A 19,223-nucleotide genomic window follows, 5' to 3' on the forward strand; every position below is an offset into this window, starting at 1 on the left:
TTTTACTATGTCTCATATCATTCTTTAAATATAACTAGATGTTTTCGACAATCATAACTCATGGAGGATGTTGAAGCCGGGTCCAGGCGTGTCGATCAAGCCTAACTTACCAGCGGCTAAACAGCTTACAACTTCCGTACATCGGTTCCATCCAGCATGTCTTTTCTGGGAACCCGCATCTAGAGAAATGATAGAAGGCATCTTAGGTTAGCAGCAGCACTTATGTATATTACTTTTAGTCTTGAATATGTGTTGTATATTTGTCATTTTTTTGGATTTTATGATTGAAAAATTGTGAGCTAATGAAGAAAAATCAAATTTTCAATGAGAAGTATAGTGTTAACAAGTAAAAAATTCATCATTTATTCAAGAAAGGTAGTCTGCAAATATTAAGAAAGTTGATTGAAAAATTATTTTAAATTTTTGATCACCGATGTTAAAGAAATTAAATTCAAAAATGATTCCAAATTGTGATTGAAAAATTTTTCTCAGTTATTGACCATCAAAAGCAAACAAGTTTAATTATTCTCTATGTTCATTTTTATAAAATCTTAAAATTTATTCATCAAAGTTATTCGAAAATTATTTCAAAAAGTGACCGAAAAATGATTTTCAGTTTTTGATCATTAAAAGTAATCTTATTTTATTATTTATTTTGTTCAACTGTATAAAAAATCTGTATTTATTCGCAAGGAGTAGTCAAATTGTATTGATATGAAGGCAAGTTTAAAAATTTATCATCTAAATGCTGTGTGGGAAGCCGACTGCCAATGGGCTAGTATATGCCCTGACTTATTTTGGTAAATAATTGTTTTTTTTTTTTATTTTTATTTATTTATCTTTTACTCCCGAATCTCAACGACAAATCAACAAAGCAGATGAATATGTCAATGCATTTAAAGGGGCGGAAACACATTTAAGGTATCACGATCACTTCCAAGTGTGACTGTAAAACTTTTCATCGAACATGAAACCCATTTAAATTCCGCAAAAGGCAGAAAAGTTCAACTAAATAACTGACGTACATACCTACAATATATGACTAACACATGTTTCTTTTATGTCCGGTTTTTCAATGAAAGTTTCAACTGCAGTTGAAGTTGAGGAGGTCAGCTTGCTAAAGTAAAAGTAAAGTAATGTAAACTCGCACTGGTACTTTGTATTCAATTTTGCATTTGCGGTAGGTGGCACTGATATGCTGAAAAAAGCAGTTCCTGTAATAATTTTCGTAGCAAGGTATTTATTTTTCTACACCTATTTTTTGAAAGCGGGTAAAAATTTTACCCTCTTTTGACCGTCGAAAATATATCCCTACCGTTTCAGATAGCGTACATCTTCTGTATTTTTTCATTTACTTCACCTGGTGATTCCACCATGCCTGGCATAGCTGCAGATCCATTTCGATTATAGAAAAAAATAATAATAATCATTAAAAAATTATTGTTCTGGCCTTCAGCTCGAATCGAAGCTTGAATCCTTTATCAATAGGCCGATAAAACAAAAACAATTGATAATTTATTTTATTGTATTGATTTCTTAGAAGAATAACCATCCAAATATCAAACTTTTTACAATAAAAAGCCTACTAAAAATAATTATTTATAAATTTTGTTTGGGCCGTGCATTAACTTCATTTAATTTAGTGTATTACTTTTAGAGGAAGAGTTCAAAACAACAACAGTGTAATTTATTGTATGACTTAAAAAAAAAGTTCAGTGCCAAATACATACTTGTTAAGTTTGAACCAGGCATGCTTAACAACGAACCGATATCATTTCGTTACGATAATTAACGTTAATAAACGAAACAAAGTCATTTATTTTCGTTTATTAACGTTAAGAACGTCAAATTAACGAAATTATTTTGTTTCGTTTTCTGCCATATCAAAACGAAATCAAATCGTGTATGTTGATTATTAATATCAAACTATGCTGCCAAAGCTGATTGATGGCGGAGTCACTAAAGGTGAAAGCATTAGCCAAGCTGAGTGCAACTTTTCTCATGAATTTTGACAGTACGAACATTTCTCAGAGTATTTTTGACATTACCACCAACGAATTACACAAACAAATTACATGGAGTTTGTGTGTGTATGTCCGCTCACTGTTACCACCTTACGGCTTCACCATGGCTATAGCATTGCCAGGACAATTCGAACATAAAGTATCACGTTTTTATAAACTTTTTTAACGTTAACGAAAGCTTTTCGTTTCGGTTAAAAACGAGATACAATTTATCTTGATAATTTCTTTATCGATAATATTTCGACGTGTTTCAACGGAAACGGTGGAAATTTTTTGATAAACGATTAGCTTAACATTAAGGTGCATCTCGGTTTGAACAGGTGTACGTCTTGAAAACTAATGTCTATCTAGAGCTCGTCAAGAGACTTATATTAAACCACAACAGCGGCAACTTTACCAGCAACAAATAATTTCGGACTATTTGAGAAGATGGCAACAGCCGATACCGATAAACTATATTTTTTATTATCGGCTTATTATTGAACGTGAAATTATCGTCAAGTTATCGGTTTGTTAATGGCTTGTTATCGATGGTCTACATTTATTTCATCGACTTTATATTGAAGTTTTATCGGCATCTGCTCCATAAGAAACAAGTCTTTCTTAAAAAATCGACGGAAATAACAGAATGAAAGACTCCGATAATAAATCGATAACTGTTTGATAACACATCGGAGACTTTTCGATAAATAAGCCGCAAATTCTTGATAACTTTGATAATTATTGTTATCAACAGCAATTTTATAACATTTCGATAACACGTCGGTAACTCACCAACAACGAACCGATAACAAACCGTTAGCTCGCCGATAACAAACTGATACACGCCGTCCGGTTTAGGTTCAGGTATCCAAATTATTCTCTAATCTTTCCTCTCCTTTAATTTATTGTAAGAAAAAGTTGTAAGGATTTTGGTTAACGGCACAGATCGTTCCGATCTAATGTTCTTCCATGAACTTTTAATTAAGAGTGTAGGCAATTTATTAAATTTTTTTTAAATAGGAAATTTTGTGATTTTTTTTGTACTGTTTCCAGCACTGATTTAAAAAAAATAAAAGCCTGTAAGCCTTACTAGCTAGTTGCTTAACAGCCGCAGGGCATTACAAATTACAGATCAAACCTTACCAAGACTAAAATAGGCTTAAGTATGCTATACATGTTCATATGTATATATTGGAGAATGCCAGTTCCGGGACAACTATCTTTTTTCAGTCCCGGTGGTATTATTGAGAAGTAATCTCGAGTTTTCCGGAAATCATATAAGAACACAATCGAAAAAAAGAAAATGTTTGAGGTTTGAAGAGTTTGGGGTATGGTTCTATACTCTGTTATAGAATGAATTATTTTTTTAGCATTTTGCAATAGAAAATATAGCGAACATTTTTGAAAAATTTAAACACCGTATTGTTTTTATTAAACGTGTTACTCGAAGCTACGTTAGCTGCTCTGCTGGACGAAAGTTTTTATTTCATTATCCTAAAATATTCCTATTTATTAATATTCAAAAATATTTTTTTCAAAAGCACAATTTATAATAATTGAAAGAATTGATTAATCTGAATGAAAAATTTAACAAATCGTTTGGTTTATTGCTTATGTTGCAGGTGGGTGATTTTTATAAGCAGTTTTGCTTCACCTTTAGTTAAATTAAACAGTAGCAGAATAGTGAATACCTCAATCCCGCGACTGATCGCGAGACCCCGGGACTATAATACAGAGATCTCGGAAATCTCGGCATTATAAAAATCGAAGTAGAATTGAAATCACTATTATTTATATATGTACATATGTATGTATGTACGTATCCAAAGTCCACAGATTGAACGAAGATTTGTGGTTAACTTTCACGCGAATTCTTCTAAACTCTTTGGCCCGTAATCATAGTCGCTGACTAAAATACTCTTTTGTTAAAATCGTGCCTAAATTAAAAATGGGATTTAAAATTTTGATCTGTCATAGACATATTAAACACAGTTTTCAGCTTAAATCAGCATGGACAGGGTATCCGCATGAAAAAAAGGTATTGATTGATAAAATGAAGAAATTGTTTGGAAGTTTTAAAATTTCACCCTGTTTCTTACCACCGTGGTTACTTGACTCCAGGTATAAAAAATGGTAACTTTTTACTTGACAAAAACTTAAAATACCACAAAAATTGTCAAAGGAGTACCTGAAAACGCGTTTTGATCATTATCAGGTGGCGGATAATCATCATTCAATTCTATTTAAAAGTTATTAGCAAACGTTTTGTAAAAATTCGCTGTTTTTCATCAGCCGTCAATTTAAAATTGAGTGCTCAATCTATTAACGGAACATGAACATACTTATTTAAAGAAAATTTACTTAATTTCGTTTTAGTTATTTAAATCTCGCAACATAAACGATTAGGTAGTTAAAGCGGATTTGGGCTCCTTAGGAGCAACAAGGCAACAAGGCGATTCACTCATACACTCGTATTCATGTTGAATAGTTTATATAGTTTGTAGAAAAGTTGTTTGCATTAAGACAGATCTGACGGCCAAAATGATGCAAACCTTAAATGTTGGGTGGCCCTAACCGGTAAAGCCGTTTAACTTAATAGACAAGAAACCGAATAGGGATATGTCTAACCTCGATACTAATAAGTATGTAGGACATTCAATGATAATCAGGTTAAATAAAATTTAGGTTTGTCTTCGCAAAGTCAGCATAAATAAAGCGAGTTTAGTATAGTTTTCAATTGGAAAGAAGTGACGTAGAATGTTAAGGCCATTGTACATGGATCTGCAAAGTGTAAGTCCCTTTTACATTAGAAAATCATTGAACTCAAGTCGATCATGACATAGACTAAGAGGGTGATAAAGGAGGGATGTAGTACAACAGCGACCGTAACAAGCAGTTCTTAAAATTTTTGTTGCTAATTCTTGTTGTATTCCGTATTTTATTTCACGCTTTCTTTTAAGAGGAATTGGCAAATGTAAAGGGGAATAGAAGACACAAAAGGAAATGCCAGCATCGCGCTCATGTCATTTTAAATTTAAAATATTTCTTTAGAGATAAAATAGTGTTTAAGTGGACTATAACAGACTTGAAATGATATTTAATTTAGAACCATGTTTAAACCAATAAAACTCTATTTTTATTCGACTATGACTACGGGCCTTTGTTTACTTCTATATATTGTTTAGTAATTAACCTTTTTTCAAATAATTTTGTTAAAATATGTATTTCTGTAAATATATGTATTTGTATGTATGTACGTTTGCATATGTGTGTACTTTTAAATAAATACATATACATATGTAAATTCTATGTCGCATAGTAATAGTCAAAATAAAATAGGTTTTAATTTATTCAAGGTTCGAATCGAGCTCAAGGCCAGAACAATAATTTTTTTCTAATGATAATTATTGTTATTTTTTAATTTTTCTAAATTTGAAAAATTGTATTTTGTTTTTGGAATAGTAGGTAGAAAATTTTTCAGACAACCTGCCATAGCTGCGCAGATAGATCCATTTCGAAGGGTGCTAAGCCTTCATCATCAGTACGCTTTAGGCATGCTGCGCTAACCATTTAGCTATACAGCGGTGGTTTGTTTGACTGGCAAATTTGCTACTTCTATTCCTTTTTACCAACTATATTTATTCAGTGTTGCGCCATCTGGTGCAAATCACTGATAATGCTGGATTTTTGTTTATTGTCAATTACTTTGTTTGACATTCCCAGGTGCTCATGGTTTATTAACAATTGTTTTTGTTTTTGACAATAAACAAAAATCCAGCATTATCAGTGATTTGCACCAGATGGCGCAACACTGAATAAATATAGTTGGTAAAAAGGAATAGAAGTAGCAAATTTGCCAGTCAAACAAACCACCGCTGTATAGCTAAATGGTTAGCGCAGCATGCCTAAAGCGTACTGATGATGAAGGCTTAGCACCCTTCGAAATGGATCTATCTGCGCAGCTATGGCAGGTTGTCTGAAAAATTTTCTACCTACTATTCCAAAAACAAAATACAATTTTTCAAATTTAGAAAAAATAAAAAAATAACAATAATTATCATTAGAAAAAAATTATTATTCTGGCCTTGAGCTCGATTCGAACCTTGAATGATTTATCAATAGGCCGATAAAAACAAAAACAATTGGTTTTAAATTTAGTTGCAGTTTTTGACATAATTTCTATGAGTTATCTGTCAAAAAAGCTGCAACTGAATACAAAACCTATATTATTTTGACTATAACTGTGTGCCTATAAGTTTTGCTTTCTCTCAACGGAGAAAATGTTGAAAAGTGTCATTGACGTTTTGGCCGGCCCAACAATTGGGTTTTTGCCAAATAGATCAGGTCGCGCGAATCGGATCAAAAACGTAAATAGCTGCGGTTACTCGAGTGCATAAACATACATACATACATACATGCGTATGCACGTGCACATTTACATGAATACATATGAAAATACAACTACCAATACAAAGTTTTACGCATCTCACATCCGCAAAGGTGTAAATACTTTTAAATATTTTTTGTTCGTTTGATTGTTGTTATTTTGTAGATCGCACTTTTTTGCGTTGGTGGTGAAGAAATTGCACAAACATGCACATATACATGTTACATACATACATACAAACATCTTAACATTTTGTACATCGTATTTACCCACTTATTAGGAAACAAACACTTTTATGTTTGATTTGTTTGAATTACCAAAAAAAAAAAAATAAAAGTTCAATTCATTTACTTTTAAGCCGCCCAAACCGTTTTTGATGTAAGAGATTGGTTTATTTCTTGTGGCACAAATTATATACATAAGTGAGCTCATAGTCGGGAAATGGTAAGTGAGATTAGCTCTGAAATCAAAAGACCGGTTTATTTCTTATGCTGATGTCATAATAAGTTTGTTTTGTTTTGTTACAATTTTTATGCATATATGTACATTAGACCGATCAGGAATAAAAATATATCTATTTTTGTAAAGCTTAACCCTCAAACGGGTAAGACCGTCTCAAAACAGTCTTCTTCTTTTTGCCTTCAGAGTCCAGAATACACATTTTTGTCGCCAAAAATTACGGTATATAGGTGCAAATTACTTTTAGTAGTATTTTGATGCAATATTTAATGTATTGTGACAATGCATTTCAAAGTTATTATCAATGAAGTGCGGGGAACGAGTGAAGTAGCGTTAAACATTGGTTATCCAGTTTTGCATTTTTCATTTTAAAAAGAGATACATTTAGAATAAAACAATCAAGTTCATAATTTTACGGTAAGTACCTTACATATTCTTTTTGATTTTTAAAAATGGTTTGAAGTGAAAAAGTAATTTATAGTTGGGTTTGGATTCAAAAAAAGTAAGGCCGTCTCAAGGACGTCTTAGCGGTTTGTGGGTAAAAAATTATTCCATACTGACATAAAGATGTGCTTTCATTGCAGGGGAATATATAGTTTTGTGGTAAATATGGATCGCTCTGGACATTCTTAAAAAAAGGAAAAATAAATTTGGAAGCATTTTCCGATGAAGAATTGATAGAATTCATCGATTCCGTGGGTGTCGGAAACGAAACTTTCAGCAATGATGACAGTTTCGATAACACTGACTATGTCGTTGATAACAGTGAGGGTAATGACTCAGCTGAACAGATAATTGCAGAATGTATAAATAAAATGAATGAGGCTCAGGATACGCGACTGTAAATTCGTCGCTGCATATAAGTTCAATCAAACAACCAGTAGCTAGATCAACACTGATTTTCGACGAATCAATTGGTTCACAAACCCCATACACATCGTCTACACCCATAGCAAAAAGATCGTTAAGATCGTCCAAAACGCCTCGATCTCCATTACCAACAGTTGAAGCTACTGGACCGCCAGTTCAACCTAGTTTTACAATATATGCTAAATAAGCCGCACAAATGAGGTGGAAAATTATTTGTGCTATGGACACGAACGGCTTTGCCTACCGTTTCGAAATATACAATGGTACCGGCGATAACGTTGCCTTGCCTATCACACGAGATCTTGGAGCCACATCAAATACTGTCATTCGCTTACGATTCCCGATCTTGTACATCACATATTATATTTTGATAATTTTTATACATTATTACCTCTGTTAATATACTTCGAACTCGTGCAATATATAGTTTGGGTACAATGAGAAGTATGGGATTTCTTGGTCAATCGCATTCCTGGTTGCAAGCTGCCAACTGGCGCTGACGTGAGCAAAGAAAGCAGAGGATTTTCCGTCGATTGTGTGACCTTATTTCAAGGAGCCGGTGTGACCATGGTGTTATGGAAGGAAAATAAATGTGTACGTCTGACATCTACATATGCTGGTATTGAACCTTTTTTGAGAGCGAATACTGATATTAAACCAGCGAAAGTATCAAGATATGATAGAAAACAAAAGCTTTTCATGCAAGGAAACTTTCCCCAAATCATTAGAGAATACATGCTCATATGGGCCGAGTCGATCTGATGAACAGTCTTATCGGTCGTTTCATATTCAGACTAAAAGCCGAAATATTATGACTAGAATTTTTTATCACTTTGTGGACATGGCAGCAACAAATGCTTATGTTTTGCATAAACGTATGCACTCTGAGAAAGCAAACGATTTGAGCAATATGTCCGAAGAAAAAAACCAGTACAATCCTCCGCAATTCCGTGAGGAAATAGCTGCTGGTCTTGTCCTTTTCAAAGAAAAGCGGGCAGTTGGTAGACAGACATCGGAGCAAAGTATTGATCGCTCACTATCTGCACAGGCTGGTCTCTCAATGGTAGGAAAAGGGCTCTTCATCTTCTCGATGATGCGCGATTTGACGGCCATGATCACTTCCTAAAGTGGATGGATAGAAACGGGAAAAAACGCTACAAACATTGCAAACAGTCGAATAACCAGCCATTTGTTCCAAATGTAATCTGCATTTATATTGAAAACAGACAAAAATTGTTTTTGGGACTACCATCACAAAAATAAATAAATTTTAAAATGAAACCAGTCGTGCCCATCCCCCATAATATTTCAAAATGAATTAAAAATATTGTAACGAATTTGCTGCAAATCTTCTTATTTGCCCTTTTGCTAGGTTCGTATCGCTAAACTGTTGAATAAATAACTCCAATATTGAATAATGGAAAAAATGGCCTTTATTGAAGTACTTCACAATAACACTTCTACTTTGCTACTCGCTGGCTTAATAACCAAACTAATTGATAACTCAAATTAAACTCAATTACTTCTTACTCGCCTGCACTGCTTTTATAGTTTACGCTGCATACTTCTAGGCTCTTCGATTTCCAGAAGTTACTAGTTGTTTCGGCTACAAAATCGCCAGCCACAACTCCGTGCACAAATTATTGCCCTCTCTTGTGACCACTGAGATAAGATATATGCATGTGTTTGTGCATTGCCGCTCCGCTGCTCGTATACGTACATATGTGTAGACGCAATTATTTATTCGTTTATGTAAACACATAAAGATTGAATTATTGATGTGAATGTTTGTAGTTTACAGTCTCTCGCGCGCACATAGCCGCATAAGTAAATGCATCTGTGTGTGACATCTCTCTGGGCTGCCTTATATATGTGTATACTTGATTTGATTATTAACGTAAATACTGCTTGGCATGGCCTTAGCATCGCCTTAGTGATGGGATAACTTAGGGGTGGTAATATCCGTGACACTGCCCTCCACCTAAGTCTGATCGTCCCGATCAGACAAATCTCTCGATCTAAACGCTGCTAGCATCGCCAAATGTACCACTCTTCTACTCCGTGGTTTCTCAATGCTTTGTATGCGGTAGATGGTATCACTGATCTTCTTCACAACCTTGTACGGGCCTTCCCAACTGCACCGAAATTTGGATGGAACACCTTTCCGCCGGTGAGGGTTGTATAACACTACCAAATCTCCCGCCAAGAAACCTTTCGAATTATTGTTCTCATGATACCTGTGTTTCATCGTACCACTCAATACCCTGGTTCGTTCCTTCACACTCTGTTGTTTGGCCAATGAACCACTTCGTAGAGCTTGCGCTGGACGAATTTTCTTTGCATAATCGGTATCGTTCCCACATTTTACAACAGTAGTGCGCTCCGGCTTGAAACTACCCTCGCATTCTTTCTTCGTTTTCCTGCGTCTTTTAGGTTTTGTCAATGCCAGTGTTTCTCTCGCAGGTACTTTTGATTTTGATTTATTTGGCCCATTCGATCTATCAACCTTTACCTTTGAATTTCGTGGCCTTCGTTGAGTATTCTCCACCAGTACCCGATTACTGCTGAACCCTTTTTCCAAACTAAAGTTAAGTGGCACATCTTGGTTCTCATAACGCATCACTCTTCTCTGCATATCGATCTTGATGTCATGGTCAACCAAGAAATCCACTCCCAATATAACTTCATCAACAATCTCCGCCACAACAAATTTGTGTAGAACCATGACCTTCCCAATCAATACTTCACATATCACTTCTCCCTGAACTTGGTTATACTCGCCAGTGACCGTACGCAACTTTGCTCCAGGTAACGGTTTTACTCTCCTGTTGACCAAGTCAGATCGGATCAAGGAATGAGATGCGCCCGTATCTACAGTCAGTACTCGTTCTTTGCCATCCACATTCTCTCTGACGGTAAGACTGCTCGATTTTCTACCAATTTGCGACACAGATATCACAGGGCATTCAATTGCTGGATCTAGCTCTCTACCTCTTACTCGCTCTTGCTCATCTCCTCCAGCTTTGCGTTTATGGCCACTCACATTGTTGGAACTATTAGGACCAAGATCGCAATGACGTGCAATGTGACCTGGGTTGCCGCACTTGAAACATTTAATAACTCCGGCATTCTTCTGTTGAGATCCCTTCAGTGCTTCCAAAATTGTTTCTACCCACTCTGGCCTTTCTACTTCCACACGGCGTGCTTTGAAAACTGGCTTACACAGAAGCGACGCTGTTTCCTGTATCAGAGCATGCGATACCGTTTCAGCAAATGTTAGTTTGGGATTCGCATATGTAGCCCGCTTCGTTTCCACATCTCGTATGCCATTTATAAAACTCTGGATTTTTACCCTCTCGGTGTATTCCACGGGTGCATCCGCATTTGCAAGATGAGCCAATCTTTCAATGTCCGAAGCAAACTCCTGCAAAGTCTCGTTAGCTTTTTGGTAGCGGTTTTGCAATTCTATTTGAAATATCTGTTTCCTGTGTTCGCTTCCGTATCGCCGTTCTACAGCAGCCATCAATGCGTCATAACTGTTCCGTTCGTACTCTGGAATAGTCTGTAAGATTTCGGCAGCTGGTCCTTTCAATGCTACGAAGAGTGCGGCAACTTTATCTTCCACATTCCAGTTGTTCACTGCTGCGGTCTTCTCAAACTGTAGCTTAAAGACCTGGAAAGGAACAGAACCGTCAAAGGATGGTGTTTTTACCTTTGGATTGCTTGCTGAAACAGCTGGGCGGTTTAATTGCAACTCTTGTATACGACCTCTCAAAGCATCCACCTCGGCTTCGATTTTTTCCTCAAACTGCGTTATTTTCTCGTCCATACGTGCTTCGAGTTTTGATGATATACGCGCCTCTTGCGCTTCGAGTTGTACTGTTATGCGTGCCTCTTGTTCTTTCAGTTGTGTCTCCATCTTTGATGTAATCTGTGTCGACATTTCTACCATACGCGTTTCTTGTGCTTCAATCTTCGATGTAATCTGTGTCGACATTTCTGACATACGTGTTTCTTGTGCTTCTAGTTGGGATGATATATGTGACGACATTGATGATACTGTCGATGTTTGAGCAGCTATTGCAGCCAATATCATGTTCAAGTCTGTGCTCGTAACTGTCTGCGATGTTTCATTTTTCTCTTCAATTTTTGTTGTTGTCTCGTCCCCATCAGGATAAAAGGCATACTCGTCCACATAAATTCCTTGCGACTCCATTACCTCTCGTAGCCGTGCTTGAAGTTCGATCTTATTGCCGGTTGTATTTAATCCACGGTTCTCCAACTCCTTTTTCAGTTGCTGGATCTTCAATTCACTGAACTTTGCCATGTCCAAGTTGTATTCCCAATCTTCGGAATTTATTCAACAATTCCTCTTCTGACACCAATTGTAACGAATTTGCTGCAAATCTTCTTATTTGCCCTTTTGCTAGGTTCGTATCGCTAAACTGTTGAATAAATAACTCCAATATTGAATAATGGAAAAAATGGCCTTTATTGAAGTACTTCACAATAACACTTCTACTTTGCTACTCGCTGGCTTAATAACCAAACTGATTGATAACTCAAATTAAACTCAATTACTTCTTACTCGCCTGCACTGCTTTTATAGTTTACGCTGCATACTTCTAGGCTCTTCGATTTCCAGAAGTTACTAGTTGTTTCGGCTACAAAATCGCCAGCCACAACTCCGTGCACAAATTATTGCCCTCTCTTGTGACCACTGAGATAAGATATATGCATGTGTTTGTGCATTGCCGCTCCGCTGCTCGTATACGTACATATGTGTAGACGCAATTATTTATTCGTTTATGTAAACACATAAAGATTGAATTATTGATGTGAATGTTTGTAGTTTACAGTCTCTCGCGCGCACATAGCCGCATAAGTAAATGCATCTGTGTGTGACATCTCTCTGGGCTGCCTTATATATGTGTATACTTGATTTGATTATTAACGTAAATACTGCTTGGCATGGCCTTAGCATCGCCTTAGTGATGGGATAACTTAGGGGTGGTAATATCCGTGACAATATCTATGTTGTGTTGTGTGTTACTTTTCGTTGTTAAGGCCAAGCTTTAGCGCATTATTACTTTATGTTTTTGAAAGCTTTATTTAAAGAATATCGTTCGAATTACGATCTTTTCAAAATAAAAATATTTTAAAAACACGTGCCTCCTTTTTAGTAATTTTATACACACGTGAACCGGCAAGACCGTCTGGAAACGGTGTTCACTATTTCTCCCATAAATATTTTTCCAGACATTATTTTTTAGTGAAAACTTATTTATAAGCATATATAGCCAACATTTACATGCCCGCAAAATATGAACTTGATTTGAACAGTATTACGATTTTGCCCGTTTGAGGGTTAAGACTTTATTATGAAGACTAGGTACTCATGTCGGCCTCTTATAGATAGGTTGAAACACTTAAGAATTACCATTTCTGTTATTTACAAAAAAAATTATATTATCCAGTTATATGTATATACAAATTATATTCTATATACATTAGACTGGGTCGATTTATTAACCGATATCGTGCCATCGATTTTTCGATAGGATTTGGGCTCAGGAAAAAAAGTGCCACTACGCATACCCAAAAAAATAGTTTTCGAGCCAGCAAAAAAAAAATGGCGAACGCCAACGTTTTTACAACTTTTTGAAAAAAAAAATATTTTTTGGGTTTTGGGGAGTGTTTTGGTCGAAAAATAAATTTACTCTTTCGCCATTTTTTTTCGCAGACTCGAAAATTATTTTTTTGGGTATGCGTAGTGGAACTTTTTTCCTGAGCCCAAATCATATCGAAAAATCGATGGCGCGTCCATACAAATCGACCCAGGTTAATATACATAAATAAAGAAGGATGTATTTTTGATTATTTTCAGCTCACGGACTCCGATACTACTTTGCCGATTGTTCAAATATACAGGATAGTTTCAAGCAACCCGGGTAGTTTTCCCGTGGAAAGTGGACCAGGGACTGATCTATTCGAATAAATTATATTCACGATCCGATTTGCCTGAAATTTGGTATATGCCAGCCCCTTGCCTCGGTTAATCGTAAAAAAAAAGCATAGAAATACAAGTTGCGGTATTCCTCCGAGGAGAATTTAGGCCGCGCTTCTCTTCCAATAAGCGTCGTGCTCCTTTTTAATTTTTCCTACAAATTGGCGGGCCGGGAACTACATGTTTTTCGCCAACTCCGAACGGCATCTGCAAGTCAGATGAGTTTACACTGAGAAGCTTTTCATGACAGAAGTACACTCGGAATGTTTGCCAAATCACTGCCGAGGGGCGAGCCCGCTTAGAAAACTTTCTTCTAACTGAACAAACTATTTCTAAATTTTTGATGTTGCTTTACCGGCGAGTTGAACCCAGGATCTTCCGTGTGATAGGCGGAGCACGCAACCAGCACACCACGACATTTTTTTCCGGGGAATGGACCAGAGACCGACTGGGACTGGGACAGGCACTGCAGCTGGGATTGGACTGGGCCGGGATTGAGACTGGAATTGGGACAGGGACTGGGACTGGTTGGAACTGGGAATGGAATGGAGAAAACTAGGAAGAACTAGAGAGAAGAGAAAGGAGTGAAATGGAAAGAGACTGACAAAGAGAAACGGTTAGACGATGGAAAGATAGGAAAAGATGGAGCGGAAAAAAGTGACGAAAAAGACGGAGAGGGAGATATCCAGAGAAAGGTGCAGCAGATGGAGGAGTGATTATAAGATAGAGAAAAGGAGGAGAGGGAGGGAGGGAGAGTAAAAGGTAAAACACTTCGTAAAAGTTAAGTTAGGCCATAACGACGTCTGCCGGGTCTGCTAGCAAATTTATAGCTGTCACGGGTGGGATATGTACGCTATATATAAGTCAAGTTATATATTATATGTATAAACTCTGTGAATATATGGATGCAGCTTGGGCGCTTATCTATTGTTACCAAATTTAAGCGCAAACGCGTCATCAAAAACATGGCCAATGTAATACACTATTAATGTGCCAAACGGGTCAGCCGTTTACGAGAGTAGTGGCAGAAAAAAAAAAGAAGGAAATATAAGGAGTGTTTTCTATTATGGCCTCGTCAGAATGGATTTTCTCATGTTCATGAGAAACGAACGCTCTCACAATCGCGCAAATGTTGATTTGTAAGTACAAAGAGCAATTCAGACATAGAACGTGAAACTTATTTCGACTTGTCTAATCATATACAAAATTTCGCGCAGCACTGAAACATTAACATCTCAATGTAGAAGAAAAACAGTTGCTGACATAATTTGTATCCGATTCATACAAGCCAAAACAAATGTCAACATCTTCTTCTTATACTTTGCTTGCAACAAAAGTTGAAAGTTGGCTAGTTTTGCATGTCAGATGACGCTGGCGATGTTCTATTTGTCACTCCCAATGCCAATGTATACTATACATCTGTCAGCACACGATGCTGCATCAAAAGTTGTATGCGTCAGACCTATTAGGTCCAAATGGATGTTGCTCTAACCTTAAAGTTATGATGAGCTCCATAAATGAAAAAAAATGTGTTTTTTCTAGTCGGTCTAATATATGTACGTTAATATATGTATATGCACAAAAATAGTTGTATAGAGTCTGGATTTGGCTGAAACCGCTGTTATCTCTAAAAATTGCAAACACAACACTTTTTAGAAGTAAATCTGAATGTATTGATGTCATAATTTTACACTAAAAATTAAATCTTAAATCATGTCTGGATATTATACATGGCATGTACGTATGTATTTAACAACGGCTATCGTATGAACTTTGAAAAACGACTTCATTAGTGTTTTTTAACAACAAAAGTGCCCACCGTGTTACAATCAGTAGAAGTGTGTTTATCTTCCACTCCGAAAGTTATAGGTTGCCCTCCTAACAATAAACAATACCAATAAAAAAATTATATTTACAAAGTTTTATTAAAGGCAATGATAATTAACTTCACTTTTACCTTAGCGAGCATGCAATGGCAATTCTAGAGAGAATAGGAGGAGAATGAGGAGTTTACTCAGATGATTCAGTTATGTAAGGTCCGGAATTCTTGACAGATACCCCAGCCACGAATTTTCCATTCAAAGTTCGATATATCCGAGAGTCAGTTAATCGGTTCACTACATCTGTTGGGTTCTTCAACCCGTTCCCTTTCGACGGTGTGAAGGTGTCCAAATATTCACAATTATTGATTTAACTGAGAGTTGGTCACCGTGTGTTGGTGAAAGCGAAAATGTCAAATGAAGCTATCTCAGTGATTGCAATCCTCTAGCTAATTTCTAACATAGCTAAAGATGGTGAAAACGGCGCTTAATCAATTTACTATGCCCAAAAAACTTTTGAACAGTTTACAAAAATTTAATGTCCGAAGTCAATATCCTGAAAGGAAAGCGTATCGCTTGTTGCTCCACCAAAAAATATAGGACGGTATCTCGGTGCGCAATGCACAGTTACCTTAGATTTCCTGCCTTTATGCTAACCCAATGCCGACGCACATCAGCAGCGGCTTTCAATCCTTTGCATCAATATTTCTCTGCTAATTCAACAACGTGGTGTGGTAGCATTGTGCTCCGCCTACCACACCGAAAATCCTGGGTTCACGCCCCGAGCAAAGCAACAACAAAATTTTGGAAACAAGGTTTTTCAATTAGAAGAAAATTTGTTTAAGCGGGGTCGCCCTTCGGCAGTGTTTGGCAAGCACTCTGAGTGTATTTCTGCCATGGAAAGCTTCTTAGTGAAAACTCATCTGCTTTGCAGATGCGGTTCGGAGTCGGCATAAAACAAGTAGGTCCCGTCACTCTTATTTGTAAAAAAAATTTAAATGAAGCACGACGCAAATTGGAAGAGAAGCTCGGCCTAAAATCTCTTCGGAGGTTATCGCGCCTTACATTTATTTTTATTTTATAATAAAACAACACGATGGGTGTGATTAAAGATTGTTAATACCAACTCACATTTATTCCTACATAATTTCTTGTTTTTGCCATTGATTTTTTTTCCTACTTAAAAGATGGTGCCATAATTGGCAACAGCGCTGAATGTCATAATTTCTTAAATGCATTGTCACAATACTAATTATTTTTGCAAAAAAAAAAAACAACATGAGTTTAATGAGAGAATTACTTATTTGGGTATTTCCGTTGCTTTCTCAACAAAACTTATCGTAGCACATGCCGTAAACGCTTTCTAAAGCCCCGCCTCCATGTTTATAGACTTTTCTAGATTTTTTAATAAAATCTATTACAACTACAACAAGATGTAACACGATCGATAGATATGTAAATGAGTGCAAACAACAATGGCGCCTATCCCACCTTATTTTACAGAGCAATGAGTCAATGAACCGAAAACCAAAACGCAATGCAATCAGAGTAAACTTGCACCTACAATAAATATGTACATATGTATGTATGAATAAAGTATACAACGATATGTAGTTATATATATAAATAGATTTAGAAGTAGTTTACTACTCGCACCATATACAAAACATACAAACATATGAAAATGTTCTCTTACTTAAAAATGCATTGCAAAGTAAAATTGCTTTCCACCCGCGGCGCCTCAAGGACTGGCTGAGTTCTCGATTCCAATGTCAAAAATCCGCCCGCCCACTTTTGCACTTTGAGCGCATTCGCTGTTGTAATTATCAGTAAACAGCATTTTGTAGCTTACCTTAGTTGCCTCTCCGAATAAAACACCCGCTTGCCGGGAATTATTAAGGTTTCCGGTTTCCTCAAGGTGTTTGCTGTCCTTGTGCTTTAGCTCTTAAACCAATTCAGGTTACATTCAATTAACTCAAGTTAACTACACAAAGACGTTGTTGTTGCATACAACTTTTTATGCTACACAAAATTTGTTTTTTTTTTTTTTAATTTTTGTTTGCTGCGCGCACTTGGAAGAGCTCCCTTTTGAACACTGAAGTAATGCAAGGAAGAATCCAGAGGATTGGGGTGAGTTTTTTTGTTTGTAAATAAAAAAATATATCGTTAAAATAATGCTGATTTCAGAAGTTTACTAAGGTCAGTAAGCAGATTATTTGATTGAATTAGATTAAATAAACTCGTTTCAATAAATTTAGTTTTGCATGCACTTTTATTATTTATTAATTTTTCTGTTTATTTTTTGCCGCTGCTTTGGAAGATAATTTGATTGCGTTTTATAGGGATTTTAAATGAAAAGAAAAAAATACAATTTTCGGCAGATTAAATACTTTGCACTATTCGGATAGGCGGTTGAGCTACAACTGACACGTTTAGCGCTAACGTTTTTGGATTTCGTCTAACTTTTGTGTAAGAAGCTTATAGTTAGTATGCCTTGTTTAGCTTAAAAGAGCTTACAGAAAAAGCTCCACATTCACTTGACAAGGTGCTGTCAAATCTAAACTATGCAGTTATTTATGAATTGGTATGTAGATCCGATTTTGCTGATATATGTATGTATGTGTGAATGACTGTGAGAGCGCCTTTGTGTGCATGTGTGAGCCTCAACTAAAAACTTCCATTTATGATCGTCAAAATTATACTGACGGTAAATGCTTTTGACATCTCAATGTTTGAAATTCGAACATCAATAATAATGAAACAAATTATTCTGGAGAGAGAGAGATAGGGGCCTATTCTGCAACTCGATTCGATACGAAATGCGATTCGAAAGCTATAAAATCATAGTTTTACATGGAGTTACATAATTAGGCCTCTGTTCATCATCATCAGATTTAGCTCATCATCACAATCAAGTCACGAAAGTTATGCATCTTTCGTGACAAATGCCCCTAATTGGAAGACCAAGTCCTCCTCCACCTTTCTCAGAAGTCAGTGCAAGTTCCTCCCTTTCTGCCCATGGCGGAACAGCGTTTGTGGCGAAAATCAATCAGCTGCTTCATACTTTTGACATTTCATCCATTGTCGCAATATGATTTCGATATTAAACCACAGCTGATTGATTTTTTTGTCACCTTTTTGTATTACTCTGTCAAGGGGGTGTTGGGAATAATACTTTCTTCATATGAACGTCTTCATTCATTTTCAAGCCATCAGCTGGCATAATCATATCTGCGTAAAACGTCTTCAGCTTATACAATACACCTCGTCGTCATAACGGGAAATATCATAACAGCCAGTTTTTGAAAGTGATTGTTAGTGATATTAGTTTCTCAAATGAATAGTATAGTGTGGAATGAAGTGTCCGGCAATCGACTGCAAGATGCAGATAATTCTACATCGTAACCTTCGGTAATTTTTACAAAGATATCTCCAATGTAGAGACACGTTTTTTCTAAGTTTTAATATAATATTGAACCATTTGTGATTTGCCGTACCGCATTTCTCGTGGATTGGACAGAGCACACATAAATTCCAAGCTAGAGGTCATGTCGCGGTCTATAATACGCAATTTTCCAGCGCTTTCTTATTTCTAAGCAGTGGAACGTATATTTCCTTACCAGGGATTAGTGTATCGGATACGTCAACTCCTTTGCTGACGAGGGGACAAGCTC

The 19,223-nt window shown here is 36.3% G+C and overlaps 1 protein-coding gene across 6 annotated transcripts in view; it reads right to left on the reverse strand.

Annotated features, from left to right (window-relative positions):
* Window positions 1–17,989, reverse strand: part of LOC137241362 (uncharacterized) — a 59,068-nt gene extending 41,079 nt beyond the window's left edge. For 4 of the 6 annotated variants that reach the window (XM_067768889.1, XM_067768885.1, XM_067768888.1 and 1 more), the window contains exon 1: window positions 17,402–17,989. The gene's annotated coding sequence lies outside the window, so the exon portion shown is untranslated. The other 2 variants (XM_067768886.1, XM_067768884.1) reach the window with 2 other exon arrangements.
* Window positions 17,990–19,223: the final 1,234 nt, after the last annotated feature.

This window comes from Eurosta solidaginis, chromosome 2 (genome assembly GCF_040869045.1).
Source record: "Eurosta solidaginis isolate ZX-2024a chromosome 2, ASM4086904v1, whole genome shotgun sequence".
Lineage (NCBI taxonomy): Eukaryota > Metazoa > Arthropoda > Insecta > Diptera > Tephritidae > Eurosta > Eurosta solidaginis.